Source organism: Trachinotus anak, unplaced genomic scaffold (assembly GCF_046630095.1).
Source record: "Trachinotus anak isolate AG129_WGS33_773 ecotype Australia unplaced genomic scaffold, CSIRO_AGI_Tana_v1 ptg000016l, whole genome shotgun sequence".
Classification (NCBI taxonomy): domain Eukaryota; kingdom Metazoa; phylum Chordata; class Actinopteri; order Carangiformes; family Carangidae; genus Trachinotus; species Trachinotus anak.
In genome coordinates, this window is record NW_027273867.1 from 22,920,216 (window position 1) to 22,936,399 (window position 16,184).

Genomic DNA, 16,184 nt, shown 5'->3' on the forward strand with positions numbered 1-16,184 from the left:
AAATTAATACTTTAAATTTATTTAAAGCAATTAGAAACAGTAAAACAACCACAATATGTAGCCACTATTAGTATTAAATCTTTCCTGAAAGGGCACTTTTCATTTGTCTTCTTATTAATATTAATACTTTTTTCCCCAGAATGATATGCAAAAGAAATGCATCAGAGTGCATTAATGAGCAGGCCTGAGACATGACAGTAATAAAAAGCTCTGTTAGTCTCTGTCAGAGCTCTTAGAAGTCTTTATACCTGTCTGTATGTCCTGATAAAAAGCTCCCACCTGGCTCTGCATTATAAACAAGCTCTGAGTGCTGAGGTCCTTGTTATTTCTAAGAGTCTTAGCTTTTTTCCTCACATTAACATCTGCACTCAGAAACATTTACATTTGAGTTTTTTTCAGAGAGACTTACTCTTAAATGGACTCAGAGTTTCATATAATTGTGAGAGCTTTTAGTTGTGAGCACTTTGCGTTTTGAAGACTTTCAGAACTTTTAGTTGTGAAGATTTTGAACTGTGAATATCTTCAATTCGGAGACTTTTTCCTTGTAAGGACTTTCAAGTTTTAGGGCTTTCTGATGGGAGGACCTGTCATTGAGATGACCATTTTTTAAATGACTTTGAGTTATGAGGACTGTTAACTAAGAGAACCTTTTGTCATTTGAATTTGACTTTGGTTGTGGGGACATTTAATTATGAAGGCTCTTGATTGTAAAGACTCTATTTATGAGATATTTTTATGAGGGCCTCTCTCAGTGAGAATTATTGGGTGTCGGGATGTTGTGAGGACTTTGCTTTTTTAAAAACTTTTCATTGTGAAAATCTTTAGTTGTGAGGGTTTTTAACTGAAATAACTTTTTGTCATGAGAAGTTTAAGCTTGTACGTTCATTTATGACACACTTTTGCCTGTGAGGACTTTTTGTTGTGAGGACTTTTCATTATGAGGACTTTTCATTTTTAGGTCTTTCATTATTAGATCTTTTCATTGTGAGGACTTTTCATTGTGAGGAATTTTCATTATGAGAACATTTTCGCTATGAGGACTCTTCATTATGAGGAAATTTTCATTAGGAGGACTTTTCATTATTATGTTTTATCATTTTCTTACAAAAGATCCAACACTGTAATATAATGTCACAGCCAATATAATACTTCTGCTTTTTTAACTTTAACCTAACCATCATCCTATTATTGATCAATATCCCCCAGTAAAACATACTGCTAATTACAGTTGATAATAAAATGTGAAAAGTTGGTAAATGTCGCTTCTTTAATAGAAACATCACATATAAAATTACCCTTGATTTAAACTGGCTAACTTACTAGACATATACTGACAATATATCTATATATCAAAGACTGCTATTTTACTACTACTACTGCTCTGTTTGTCTAAGTTGGAGTTAAACTGATTTCCTGACCCTGCAAAGATACTGTAACTTATCTCTGCTATATCTGGTAAGAGTCCAGGAGAGTGCGTCCAGCTGACAGACAAACACTATCTAGTATAACAAAAACAGCTTCTTTTGAACAAAGACAAACACACTGTGAGCAAATATATCCACTAAAACAGTAATACTGTGGATGTAAAATAAAGATCTGTCTTCGTGTCACTTCAAAACAGGCACCAGTTCCATTAAAATCAACTTGAAAGGGTTAAAGACGGGTTTCTGATGCCCTTTTTGAACCCAGCACTGCCTCACATTCCCACGGATACAGGTAATTACAGTTTAGAGCTGCCTTGGTCAACAGGCTTCTACTGTGGAGCTGCTAAGAGCCACGTGTGCTGAGTGGCTTTGCTGCACCCTTGTACTTTTAATTTTAGCACACTCTAATGTCAGAAATGTAATCTTTTATAATTTTCACAAAAACACAGTCCTTTACGCCACTTTAAACTATAGCACTTTAAACTATAGCACAGATTTAATACATCCACAACCTGAAACTGAACACATCTGATGTGCTCAGTGCCATTTCATTTTTCTGAACATAGCCATTACCAAAACACTTTTATCGGCCTGTTTGTGTCATATTCATGCTTCAATAATTCATGTCCACAGCTCAGATTCAACATTTCTGAGACGGTGCTCAGAAAAATAATCAGCAATGTACATTTGTAATGTACATGTGATCTTATAAGACTTGAACTTATTCTGTAGAAATATTTAACTAAAATGCTGCAAAAAGAAAAGGGAACTGGCTGCAAGACAAGAAAATTTCTATTCACAAAGCAATGAGATTTTTGAGGAGAGCAGGATGCTTTTAAACTTTTAAACAAAGTCCAGATTCACAAGAAGAACAACAAGAAAGTTGTCAAAATAACTTTCCAGCCATGATGGTAATTCTAAAGTAAATGTTGCCCCTAAATGAACTGTACTACTTCCTTCCCACTGTCTGAGGGATTCAGAGGTCAGCGCCCTGCCTTCACCCCCAGGTAAACACACCACCAGCAACACCACCTTTACACAAGGACAACTTCATTAGAGACCTTCCTTCCTGGGGTCACCCTTGTCTGGCCAGCTGGGAATACTTGTGATGCTGTGAAAAGCTCTCAAGCTCAAGTGTCAGGAGCGAAAACACTGACCAAGGAACGTTACAAAACACTGGCTTAGTGCAGACTTAACTTCAATCACAAGTTATGACCAAAACAAACCTACAAGTCAGAAATATCATCAGCTTGGTAACAATGATTTTTCTGTTTCCTTTTTGATTCTCGCCAATAACGAAGGGCAAGTTTGTACTTTCTATCATATCGCTCTGTGAGGCTCTCTGTAACTTCAGTTTAATAGGCACTCGATGTGAAACCGAGACCTACTCTGTGCTTTTTTGTTTTGATTTTGTTTTTTCTGTGAAGCACTCTCGCTGAGTGTCCCACAAATAGAGTGCAGTTATGAAAGCTGCCCAATATGAAGACCGCATCTGAGACGGTTTCTTCTGGAGAACCAGAATGAAAAAACACTTAAAAAACAACTGAAGGCAAAATTTTGCCAGTTATATAACTTATACTTCTCCAACTTTTCTATAAAAGTGAAGAATCAGACACTGAACATGACCTTTAGTTAATAATTTGTCCTGTATAAGGTGTATGTGATTTCCAGGATTGAACTGTCTTCTCATCACCAGGAAATATAAGCCACAGTCCAGTCTTTAAAGTAATACCATAATTTATCTCAGTTCTTGGCTGTCAGTCATTTAGTGAGGGCAGCGTCACGCTTGTCAAGAGGTGGATTTCTGATCTGGAGGGTGATGGATCTCCTCACATTTCGTTTGGCCTCTGTAAGCTGTGGCTGGCCTCGCTGCAGCTAATAAAGAAGAGTCAAACCAAGGTCTCGGTGCGGCACGTGGCCTCAAGCCCATCAGTGCTGAACCGGCCAAGACTCAGGGGGAGACAATGACTGGAAAAGATGCGAGGGCGAAAGCTTCAACAAACCAGACTCCTCTTTGTTAAAAACCAAACTGGCTTTGAAATGTCCACTGAAATAACAATTAATGTGTATAATATCACAACATCTCCTTTGCTGAGCAGATACAACCTCAACTACAAGACAAATCTCTCAAGCAGAACAGAAATACAACAATGGACGACCAATGAAGTTGCAACTACTACAGTATATAGTTTCTACTAATTATTTATTCTACTTAGAAAATGAATATAGAATGTATATGTATTTATGTGCATGCGTGAAGTCCAGCAGGTGTCAAACACGTCAAGATCTTAGCTGCACGTGATCCAAAGCTCATCAAAACTGCACTGAATATGTGGCACATGCAGAGATGGAGACAGGGAGGGGGAGGGGAGGTGGAGGGGGAGGGGGAGGGGGAGCAAAGCATTTCCAGTGTACAAAGAAACTGTATGATAAGACAATAACAAAGTGTGTTTACAACATATCTAATGGGTGGATTTAACCAAAAAATAACGGCACTACAAGAAAAAAAACGTCACCTAAAAAACCTTAAAATGAATTTCAGTCCCATGCTGCATATGTTGCATTTTTATTCTACTATTCCATTTCTCATTGTAAAGCATTTTGAGCTACATCTCTTGTATGAAAAGTGCTCTATAAATAAAGTTTGTCATCATAATTTTTATTATTATTACTTTACTGAGGCTGCCACAATTCAAATCTACATAAAATTCACATTTTTTAGAGGCAATTAACACTATTATGTCAAAACACCAAAGGGGTAAATTATAATGAACAACATGTGACTGTTACTTCTAGACTTCAGTCAGGTCCAACTCAAACCAACTCAACCAAACTTACATCAACCAGACAATCGCTGAGCTCATCTCAACACAACTTGACAAAAAACTAAATGAGTCATGTGAACTTGACAATGTTTCATGTTTCATGTTTCTGCTCAGGTGGAGCTTGTTTTTAGCTAAACCTGCTGTGACGATGACAGGGAACGCTGTTAAATGGCCGGCCTTTGAGTTTCATAACAAAAACATTTGCAAATTTTAACAGAGAATCATAGAGCTATCTGTGTTGTCTTAATATGTTTAGCCTGTGAATTCATTGTTTTCAAGAGAGGGTTTGCATTAAGTTCGGATTATATATTTTAAGAAATGTGTATGTTACGCAGCGCTGTGCTGTGTATACATATAGACCATAAGCTGTGAGCTTATGGTCCAGTTCTGGCCATTGGAGAAAATCCTTTAGTGCAGTACATAAGTCAATGAATGCCACATTATATTCACAACATGAAGCTATAAAAAGCTGCTGAATATAAATAATAATGATTAAATAATATGATATTTTCATTCAGTCTGTAGCAGCTTTATTTACATCACTATAAACAAACTACCTGAGAAGTTTAGCTGAACCTTTGGGTTGCAGTGATACCTGATCCATTAGCTCACATGACACGGAGCATTTCTGTTGAACTGGGTTTACTTAAAGAAAATAAATAGAATCATTTTAAGAGACGGAAACAAAAGTTTTCTTACCTGCCTGCAAGTTTGAAGTCCCCGAGCTGGTTAGTCCATTCAGCTCACTGATCAGCTTGAGGAGGATTGGCTTTAGGTGGATAATTTTAACACTCTCTCTCTCTCTCCCTCTCCCTCTCTCTCTCTCTCTCTCTCTCTCTCTGGCTCTCTCACATACACACTTCCCTATTTTATGTTCTGTCAGCTAGCTAACTAGCTCATAACTGTGGTTTTGTCTCAGGCGAACTCTTAGGATAAGTTTAGAGACTGGTTCTGCAACACATGATGTTTTCAGACCATTTTCTTCATCAATAGCTGCAATGCATAATAGACTGACATTGATCACCCTATGTAAAAAAAAAAAAAAATTATATATATATATATATATATTTCTTCTTTTCTTTAATTATACTTTAAAAGTGTAAACACATTTCTGTGTCTTAGATCGAGTGTAAGCAGTCGCTGTGAAATCCCAGAGCTAGGTCAAACAGTATTTGAATTGATTCCAATCACTTTGGCATCTGACGTATTTTTAATTGAAGATTTACTTGAGCCTCTAGTCTTGATCCAGCCCCCCCATGGATATGGACCACACCCACCTGTTTACGGTCTTTAGCTGGACCTGCCTTCTGCAGCATGGCAGAAGATTCAGACAGGAAAAGTCCCACATACCTGATTGGCTGGTTGACAGACCTACTAATGAGCGCACGACAAGCCGACAACCAAATCTGATTTTACTGGCAGAAAGCAACAGTTTGTGACATTGTTGCTTTTCCAGTAAGGACAGATAAGATGGAAATGCAGATGAATATTTATAAGGAAAACAGAGATATTTTGAGACAGTATATTAGACACAGTCAGGTGCTGTCAACTTTGATAAAAAAAAGCATTAAATGAATAAAATCCTCAGAAAAGGAGACAGAACTGTAGACAAAGCACTGCAGCTGCACAACAGCAGGGCAGGAATTGCTGGACAAGATTCAAGGTTTCACAAAAAGAAAAAAAACAAAAAGAAAAAAAACAATAAGTAAATAAGAGGACCCAAGAAAAGATACAAAAATCTATCACAAAACCAGTCACTCCGTTAAAAACTACAAGACCTTTAGACATACAGTGCATCCCAAAGCATGCACAACTTACAAACACATCTGCCTGTACATGCTTACAAACACAACATCAGTAAAACCCTGCAGCTATCTCAGTGTCTGCCTCCCTCTCAGTCTAAACTTTAGGATTTTAAAGCTTTCAGAAGGTTTAACTGAGAGACACAAACTGTGACTGGGGCTTTTTTTGAAGGAAAAAATAATAATTTGCAGTCATAAGTAACAAGATTTACACGACAAAGGAAATAACATGGAAGATGTGAGATGTGAAGAGTGTCAGTCAGGGGTTGAGTCTGGTGTCTGGAAGAGTTGAGGTCTGTGTGTGTGTTGTTTTAAAGTGGTGGGGAAGCTTATACAGCCAAAACCGCTCCCATCTTACAGGTGGGGACGGTTGCCTTGACGACCCTCCCAGGCTGATGCACAGGCAGGCATCATCACATCATCGCAGACCGACTGCTATAAAGACAGGAACATATTCGGAGGAGAGACAGAGACAAACTGAAGCTGAGACAGGGTCTGACAGATCCTGTATATTAATCGAAGATCATGTTGTAGAAAGTCACCGTCTGCTTCTGCAGCACCAGTGATTTCATTTGATTCTCAGTCTCCCTTGTAAGAGCCCCTACAGAGCAGCTGTGAAAGTGTTGCATTCAGCTGTGGGTTTCACAGTACACGTAGGTGGAGTGTGGCAGTGGCACTAAGAACGAAAGTGTGAAAGTTCAGTAAGTTTAAATCAGAAAAACAAAAAAAACACGAGAGCCACCAAAACAGGTCCTGTATCTGCACGGCTCTCCTCTTCTCCCTGTACGTCTACACCGGTTGTAGAAGGAAGCCGTCGTTTTCTCCTTGACTCTGAGAGACTTTCTCCAACCCCTGACACACACTGCACTTCTTGATTTTAATACCGGAAATAATGATGCATCATCATTAACATCAATTTTTATTTCACGATTACAGATAAACTCTGTTTACATGGCTGTTGCCCTGTTTAGCCTGTTGACTCACCAGCATGTCATTTTTTTCACAGTAAACTTCTGTCTGCATATTTATTTACATTTACATTCACTCATTTGGCGCTTTGATGCTTTTATCTAAAGTTATAGTGAGTCAAATATATATTCACAACTTTGTACATAATATTTTATTTTTTAATATTTTATCTTCAGGGGAAACTATGTGAGTCCTGTGTGAGTCAGGAATGTCATGTCAGGAATATATGGACCCAACTGCTCAGCCTGTCTACACGAACCTTCACTCATTGTCTGACTCTGCTCTTCTATGACAACTATCAACGCTCAGTATGGACAGACTACAAGCCTCCCTCTACCTGGCTCTGTTTGAGATCATTATATACTCCATGAGTCATGAAGAAGTGACACAGTGGTCACCATTACATTTTACAGCAGGTCTGGGCCTTTCCCCAGCCTAAGCATGTTTCATAAGCCTGTTGCAGGCTGGCCTCCTAACCCCGGGGCAGGCTAAATACAGGTCTTTTTCCCTGCTCTGACCCTTGTGATTCTGGTTATGACAGCGCAGACAACCACTTAACCATCACTGCTGTAACCTTCAGATGAGGTCATCATGGTAAAGCCAACTATAGTTTGTTCCATATATAGAAACATGTGCAAAATATATACCAGTTGAAATACTTGAAATAGATCCTGTTGGCTGGGAGTTATGTGTTTAGTGTTTGGCTTTAATGAGGCTTAGCCTGCTCCCTCACAAATACAAGAAATACTATATATAACTGTGTCTAAGACGCAGAGATGAGTTTTTCTTGACATTCTGTTTGAATGTTTCAGTACTGAAGGTAAATGTCTGATGAAGGAATAAATGAATCACTCAAAACATGCATTGATAAAATATTTGAAATATTCCTGCCACAATAAACGTGGGAGCGCTTCACTAAAGACGCAAACACGGATTGTTTTGTTTAAAAATGTCTCTGATAATGAATAATACTTAATTTGTGCTTTTGTAGAATTTTATTTTTGAAGAATTCTTAATTTTTTTATTATAAAATGTCCCTTAAGAAGGGAAAGTAAAAGCAGAAATTATTTGACTTTGCTCACTGTTACTGTTTTTTTAATATGTTATAGTATATTAACTATTTTACTTTTGATTTGTATTTGTGTTTTTGTGGGTTTTTTTTGGTTTTGTTTGTCGTTTTCTTGCCATGGATCCCCCCTGTTGGGTTTTTTTGGAAAGTGTAAATAATCTCCTAAGTGTCTTAGACCTGAAAGTCATCAACTCTACCTCCTGAAGAAACCCACTGCAAATTACCATCTTAGCAGGATTTAAATGCTGCAAACCTTAAGTCGGGGTCTAGAAAGCCTCTTAGAAGATAATGTACTTACTGGAAAAGAAAAAATTGTGTAGTTTCTTTATGTAACCTTCTCAAAGGATTTGAGGCTCCCACTTTCACCGTAGCTCAGCAAACTGGCTGCTGCAGGAATCAAACCTATAAGGCCAATAAATCATCAATCAATGAAGCAGCATCAGGTGTCGAGCTTCTGTCTTTACCAAAACAATAGGAATTTAAATGGTTTTAAATGGTTTGTGCTCATAACAGCAGTGATACATTTAGTGCTTGTGATCCTGTTCCCACTCTCTCTGCTTTGTTTTTGAAGAACAAGAAAAATGACAACAACTTCAAAAAACTATTATGTTTATTGAGTTTAGACTCTTCTGCTGTGGAAGTGGTTGTGCCACAGTGACTTCAAGGACATTAACTCTTGATATATTATCACTGACATAACTGAAAAAATCCACTCACAGACTCTAAACATGTCTTCTTGAAAATACATTATATACTTCTGTCTGTGTATGTGTGTAATAAAAGTAACTCCTGAATTTTCATGGATTCAAGTGCTCTGTGCTGTTACTGTGTGGAAGTGCTGCAGATGTAAAGAGGTAAAAAAAAAAAACGCAGTAGAGCCACAAAGTAAAAATTCTTTGTGTATTTGCTCTTTCAAATTACACGTACATGCTTATTATATTCAAAGCAAATTTGCAAATATTAATAAATAAAGCTGAATGAAATGAGTGAAGCAATGCATTTCAACATACATAGGCACATATTAGCCTAGTTCACAATGATAGTCTCTCTTCTCTGTAGCTGAATGCAAATGTAATTACTCTTGAAGATGATGGATCCTCATGTATTTCTGTCTCTTCATGTAGAATTTCTGCAGAGATACTAGTTTTCTAGCAGACAACAGATATGGTGAGTGTCTGTCTGAACATATATTCTATTTTTACAAACCATCTCTCTCTTCTCTGGTGCTACTGAATTCTGGAAGTTGGGAAATAATTTTACTCCCAAATGTATTCATGCCAGAATGAAACAAAGCTTTTCATGTGGTAAAAGCATTTCAGTGTAGGTCTGACAGATACATAATAGTTTCCAGAATGAGATAAGCGCATATTAAAAACACAACCACACAGGAACAAAACTATGAATAAATTTGAATATTTCAGTTCAAATTGTGGATTAGAAAAGTTTGTCTGATAAAACATTTGACTGACAGTTCAGGAGCTGCAGAGCCTTTACAAACGGCCTCATGTTACCTCTAAGTTCAGCCAGTAGAGAGAGAGAGAGAGAGAGAGAGAGAGACTGAGAGCTTTGAATATAAATGTGACTGAATTAAACTATTTGATGTTTTAGAATACTGTAAAACAGTAGTTCCCAACCTGTGGGCTGCGGCCCACTAATGGGCCCAAACGCATTTTAAGTGGGCCAACAGATCATTTGCAAAACAGTTACATTATATTGAAAAGATGTGATTATAAAAAACTTTAAATATAAATCGACATGATCTTTAAAAACTTTAAAGATGTTTAAAAACTCCTTTCATCATTTTTTTTCTTCTCATATTATGACCTATCACTGTGATAAGCTGATAGGAAGTTTTATGACCACATCATGTACTTGTTGCTAATATTTTGACAGAGAGCATAACAATGTAAAATCCACTGGACTCTTTTCTATAAATATAACAGTATCCACGAGTGGAGAAGTATCATAGCGAGGGAGCAATTCTACTTCCTCTGCACAAATGTGGTCGTGGTAGCTCAGGGCTGGGACAAGCACAAGCTCGACCAACGCTACGGGCTCGCAAGTGCTCAACACTCTCAACTTTCAACCCTCAGTCCTCGGCCTGTCTTCACCCTGTTTGTGTAAACAAATCAGGAAACCACCTGGAAAGTCAACGCACAATCGGGTATACCTCCGGATTCTTTTGCACAATCCAGCTCTGTTCACCTTGTTGAATTAATTAAATTAAATAAATAAATTGTTAGTTCTCTTCAATGTCTTTGGATATAGTCTACGTTTTCCATCATTCAAAAGTTACTTCAAAGGTCTTCAAGCCCATTGACGGGCTGGTACTCACGATGAAAGCAGGTGGGGTGGGGTGAGGCTTTGTGTTCCCCACATTCTAGAGAAAACTTGATGATTCACCACACTTTGAAAACTTTGTCTCTGCCGTGTGTTTAGTGAGATTTCAGTAGAGAAAAAAATAAAATCAATGGCACACACAGAAAAAACACGACAATCCTTTTGTTCTGAGTTTCGTTCGGCCATAATTACCACAACACATCATCAAGGAAATGAATCAGTATTTACATATGACGATGTGGACCGTGACCTACAGGTCATCGCTGACGCAGACAGATGATTATACCTAATTGTCTATTACACAATAACAGGTGAAGATTGAAGGGAGCAGCAGATGGATGGAGTGGAGCGGATGGATAACAAGGTCACAAATGGAGAATGAAGAACAAAAGAAACGCAGTGTTCAGAAAAGTCTGTCTCTGTTTGCCTGCATCTGTCTACATCTGTACATTATGAGTCACACACTGAGAGGAGGAATTAGGAGGAACAGGTGAGCTTGATTAGAAACACCAGCAGGCTGCCATCATCTCTATTTGTTTCTTAAAAAAACTCCTCTTTTCGGCTTTGCAGACTTTTTTATATCTCTCCTCTTTTCTCCAGCTCTGTCCTTTGATGTTAATCTCCTTATCTGTCTCTGCATCAGACACTGCCTTAATTCAATCATAAAGGCAGAAGAAAATAGCTTCAGTAATGCGACTACGGGAAACACTGCTCCCACCACGGTAACATAATGATCTTATGTCTGCGGAAAAAGTTCATTTAATAGTTTTGAGTTAAATATAAGAATAATTAACATTTAATACAAGACAAAAACATAATTAAGAACACACAGTGTATCTGAAAGGACCTGTCTAATATTTCCATAGCGGAACCAATATTCTTGTGTTACAGTGGAATCAGGTCATTATTATTAGTTACACTCTACACATTACCACGTGAAGCGGAGCACCATGCAGGTTCTACGGAGGATGGTGAAGTTATGATGCTGTATAGTATGTTCATGAACATTTGGATTAAGTGAAGACTCAGAGTTTGAATTCCCCCTATAAACAAGGTTATATACATGGTTATCTGCCTGTTTCTACATTGTGCTTATTGGATATGCTAATGTTTTAGCTAATGGCTAATGTGCTGGCTGAGTTCACATGAGAGCAATGTGTGCCCAGTGATGAAGGGGCGACGTATATCTGTAGACCCCAGTCCTGTCAACAAAAAGCTGATGGGATTTTACATTGGCCTTTTGATCATTGTAGAAAATAACCTCTGTGTGTAGATACTGTTGTTTGATAATGTTGATGATACTTTTGTGTTTTGCTCAGCAAGATAATCTTCACAAGTGAACATCACTTTTTTTAAAAATTTCTTTTATTTTTGAAGACCAAACACAATTGCTTCCAACTTGTAGTTTGATTCAGCTCTGACCTCCTCTACAAAAACCTTTTCTCTTAGAAAGTTAGTAACAGTTTGTAAGAGTGTGAGTATAAACACAATGAGGCTGTAAAGGTGGATCGGCGAGTAGATCAGTTTTTGTTTAGTCTGATGATGTTTAATAGTCTCATGTAGACACTTGTTACCAACTGCCTTTTATAAGACACATAAAGACATCAAAAATAATGAGTGGGGTCTTGACTGATGTATTTTAGGTTGTAGAATAGAATATAAAAAGGTCTTGAGTTTGTGTTAACCACAGGCATCTAACCAAAACTTCAGAATAAGGGAACTAACTGAAGGCGCTAAACTTATTTCCTGGTTTTAGGACCCATTCCTGCAGCGTTCAAATTTAATTTCTCATAATGCATCATCTGAAAGTATTAAATCTGTTTTACTTTGATCGATTTTCTCTTGGAGTATGAATCTTTTGTCTGGAAGTATTTTCCTCTTCCTTGTCCTTTTAAATGTTGTTCTAAGGCATTTCTTCACCTTATGCAAAGCACTTTTAATTGACAGTTTTTTATTTTGCTAAACTGATCTGAATCCACCGTCCATCCTCCACAGAGCGTATGTGTCAAGATGTGAGGAGAATATCACCGGAGCAGTTTCACGGTCTGTAAACATGAACCTGGACGTGTGCATCATCCTCGCCACCTCGTACATCCTAATGAATCCTATTACCCCTTTGTGTTGTTGTAATCTCATCAGACCTCACTGCAACACACAAGTTCAGGGTTCAGGGTCCTGACTCTCTGCATGTCTGACGGATCAGGGCAGCTCAGTATCGCACCCTCCACCCCTCCCTCCCTGCATGCCTCCCTGCCAAGTAGTGCCATCTTATGGCCAGGGCTCTCTACTGCACCGGGGACAAATACACATGCAGATGTAGGACTGCAGTTTTCCATTAAAGATACATGACTACATTTACTTTACTCCTACGTTTATTGGAAACTAATATTGTGCTGATAAGGAGTCAGCACATCAGAAGGTCACTGGCACATGGGAATAGAAAGTGAATAAGTAATGCTGTCTTTCCTTGAAATTGTCCTTGAACGAAGCAGCCCATGGTTGAGTTGCTGCAGGAAGCCACTAGCAGAACACTATTAAGTCTGGTGTGAAGTCACCTTTTCCTGTATGAATAATGGCTCAAATAAAAAAAGGGAAGCAACTGAACCACGCTGTACTTTTTGGAGACTTTTAACGACTTCGGAGGTTTAGTGAAGTAGCAATAAAACATCACTGTAGTACAGAAAAGCCAATAAATAAATAAATCTGCAACTTTTTCTTGCTTTCACATTGTGTTCTGCTGTTGGTGCATTAAAGTGGATCTCAGCAACAAAAAATGATCAAATGAAATATATTTTTACACGTAACGTATTTGAAAGATCTGTCTCAGCGGTACACCTCTTCATTAAGCGTAAACTTGTGTTAAACCAGTTTTTCCTGGTGGCTTCGGGGTTAACTTACTACTGCTAAAAAACCCATGTAATCAGCTGATGACTCTGAACTGCTCCACGTCAGCCTCCGCCGTCCACCTCAGCACGCTGTGCATTTTAATTTGGCTGCTCTGGCTGAGCGGTGAGGTAACTGTCTGTGGCCGGCCTGTCTCCCCGTCCATCACTCCCTTGCTTCTTCTGTTTCCTCTCGGTTCTTCTTGTCTTTCCCTTAATCTTTCACCCCCTCACATTCAGTCCTCCGTCTCTGTCTGTCTGACCTTGGTTGCACACACAGTGTTTATCACAATGCAGGGCACATCTGACTGCAGTGTTCTCTCTGTCTCTCAGGCTGCAGGAGGACCAGGCAGCTGCTGACCCTCTGATCATACGGATGGAAACATTATTGACTTTGCAGAGCTGATCCTTCTAGCGAAAGGGACATTTTCTGGTTGTTGGATATGACTGTTGAGAGCAGCACTGCTCAAATTCAACAGCTTGATAGTGTTTTATTTATGGATCGTGTCACTAAATTACCAGAACCAGACTTAATCAATATGAATACAGATTGGAATAAAAAAAATCAGATAACAACATGCAGTATCAGCAAATATTTGTGTTTTATATATAAGCAAAATATTTCAGAAGGATCCCTGGCATTCATTTAATAAGGAACTGGGACAGAGATAAACTAATAAACTAAGCATTTAACATTTGAAATTTAATCTCTCTGGTTTACAAAATACAGTATGTAATGGTAACATATCATATCAACATATGTGTGAAAAACTGAGATATGATAATGTTGCTAGGTGAGTTTTTGTGCAGGCCCAAGCTGGAACCTCCGAGGCTAAAAACAAGAAGCCAACACAGAAAACAAAAACTGCAGTTCCTCGAATGTCCATTAGAGTCTGTCCAACTTTACCACAGCAGAAATAAACATGGTTACAGCCTGGTACAAACACTTTTAGTCTCTATAGCTAATTTCCTCCTTCATGACAACTGCACAAGGGTGAATTTCATACATCTCTCCTGTTTACATTTTATTTATTTTTTTTTTGTTTTTGATTTTATTATTTTAAGGTTTAAAAGAATGCACAACTGAGAGCGTGGCTGCTGCTAGACGTCACCTCAGCCAGAGTCACTGTGACCTCTGGGTTGGATTTGTTGTCTCTGCGGCTTTTGGAGGTTTTTTTTTGGACAAATATTATGTCTTGTGCAGTTATTTGACACAACACAAGGAAGTCTGTGCTCCTGTATTTTGAGGTGAGAGAAATTCTAGTTTTATTTTAGTTATTTGTAATTAGCAGGTATCTGTGTCTGCATTCACCATACCTGGCTGGCTTGCTAACTAGCTAATTAGCCAGCAAATAAATTAACCTCGGGTTAACCCCCGAGCAAGACGCCCGGACATCCAGCTGTGCTAATGATGCTAACATTAGCATAAGCTTGTCAGAGTTATTAAACATGCACTGAAGTCTCAGCTCCAGACACACCTCACTTTGCCCATTTCTGGATTACCTGGCAGTAGGCGGAGTCAGGCTCTACCAAGATGGCGGCAGCGGCGGTGCAGCGCTCTTCAGAAACCTATGTGACATCACAAAACATTAGTCCACCTTTATATACAGTCTATGGTCAGTTGAGTCTAGTTGAGTGAAGTGGTTTTTAGATACAGTGGGTGTGAATAGAAACACATTAGCGGTTGCTAACTGAGGTGCAGACGCTTCTATTGAAGGCTGTTGGTGATAATGAGTCTGAACCTGACTGTGCACGAACCTGTTAAAGTCTGAGTCCTCCTCTGACTTCACCCTCCTCCTTTCTTCTTTGCCACAGCTCTAACGTCTTATTGTGTAACAGGGGAAATGCAAATATCCCAGTTGGCAAAAATCACTCAGCCTTTCTGGGTCAGGGTTGCACGGGAATGGGTCCAGGTGACTGTTAATCTCTAACAGACGCTGAAGGTTCGTATTTTCTTGATTAATTCTTGATATGGGGAAGGTCCAGCTTGTCTCATTGGCAAATCCATGCACTTTTTTCAGCCTAAGGAGTGGTTCACAATGACTTATCCAAATGGTGCAGTTTCAACGCAACAAAAACTTGTCTTTCTTGAAACAAAATCCACAGCAATTCTTGTTTTTCATAAAGCATCCATTACTGTGGATGCAATGCACATTAGAGAACACAACCATGAATATTTTAAATCAGATTAACTTTAAACACATTTGTTAAAGAACAAACACATGGTGGATAAACTGCTGGGGGTGTCATGGTTTCACTGTCTGGTCGCACGGCTCCAGCATCCGACAATGTAATCTAAACAACAGCCAACCAGCAGCGTTACTTGTTTTCGAGGTGTTGAATCAACAATTCCCTCTTCAATCAGCGCGATCGTAGTGGCGGCCGCAGACATGAGCCTCCCAGCCAGGGTCGAGCTGACACCAGCCCCCGGCTGCGGCTCTTACCCCCGGGTCGGCTTTAATGTCATTAACAGGTGGGGGGCAAAAATAGATAGAGGAGGCATAACGTGCACGTACACACACACACACACGCAGTTGAGGAGATGGGGTTGTGTGTGTACGCGTGTGTGAGTGTATGTGTGTGTGTGTGTGTGTGTGTGTGATACATTTTCACACAAGAACATTTTAAAGCTGAGACACTGGTCCAGCAGAGCTGCCCACACTATCGTAAACAAACAGATTCACTTACAGAAGCTACAGTGTGACTGCATAACACACACACACACACACACACACACACACACACACATTTAGGCATTTGGCTCATGAAACACACATATACACAAGGGGCCTGCAAGCTAATACGCAGGCCTGCATATGCATTCTGACTGACACACATGCACACACACACACACACACACACACACACACATA

General features: G+C 39.0%; 1 protein-coding gene across 1 annotated transcript in view; it reads right to left on the bottom strand.

Annotated features, from left to right (window-relative positions):
- Positions 1-15,691, bottom strand: part of LOC139633607 (uncharacterized) — a 30,207-nt gene extending 14,516 nt beyond the window's left edge. The window contains exons 1-2 of the mRNA XM_071499374.1: positions 15,070-15,691; positions 14,815-14,880 (exon numbers count right to left, since the gene is read on the bottom strand). The gene's annotated coding sequence lies outside the window, so the exon portion shown is untranslated. The remainder of the gene's footprint in view (positions 1-14,814; positions 14,881-15,069) is intronic.
- Between the last annotated feature and the right edge of the window lie 493 nt (positions 15,692-16,184).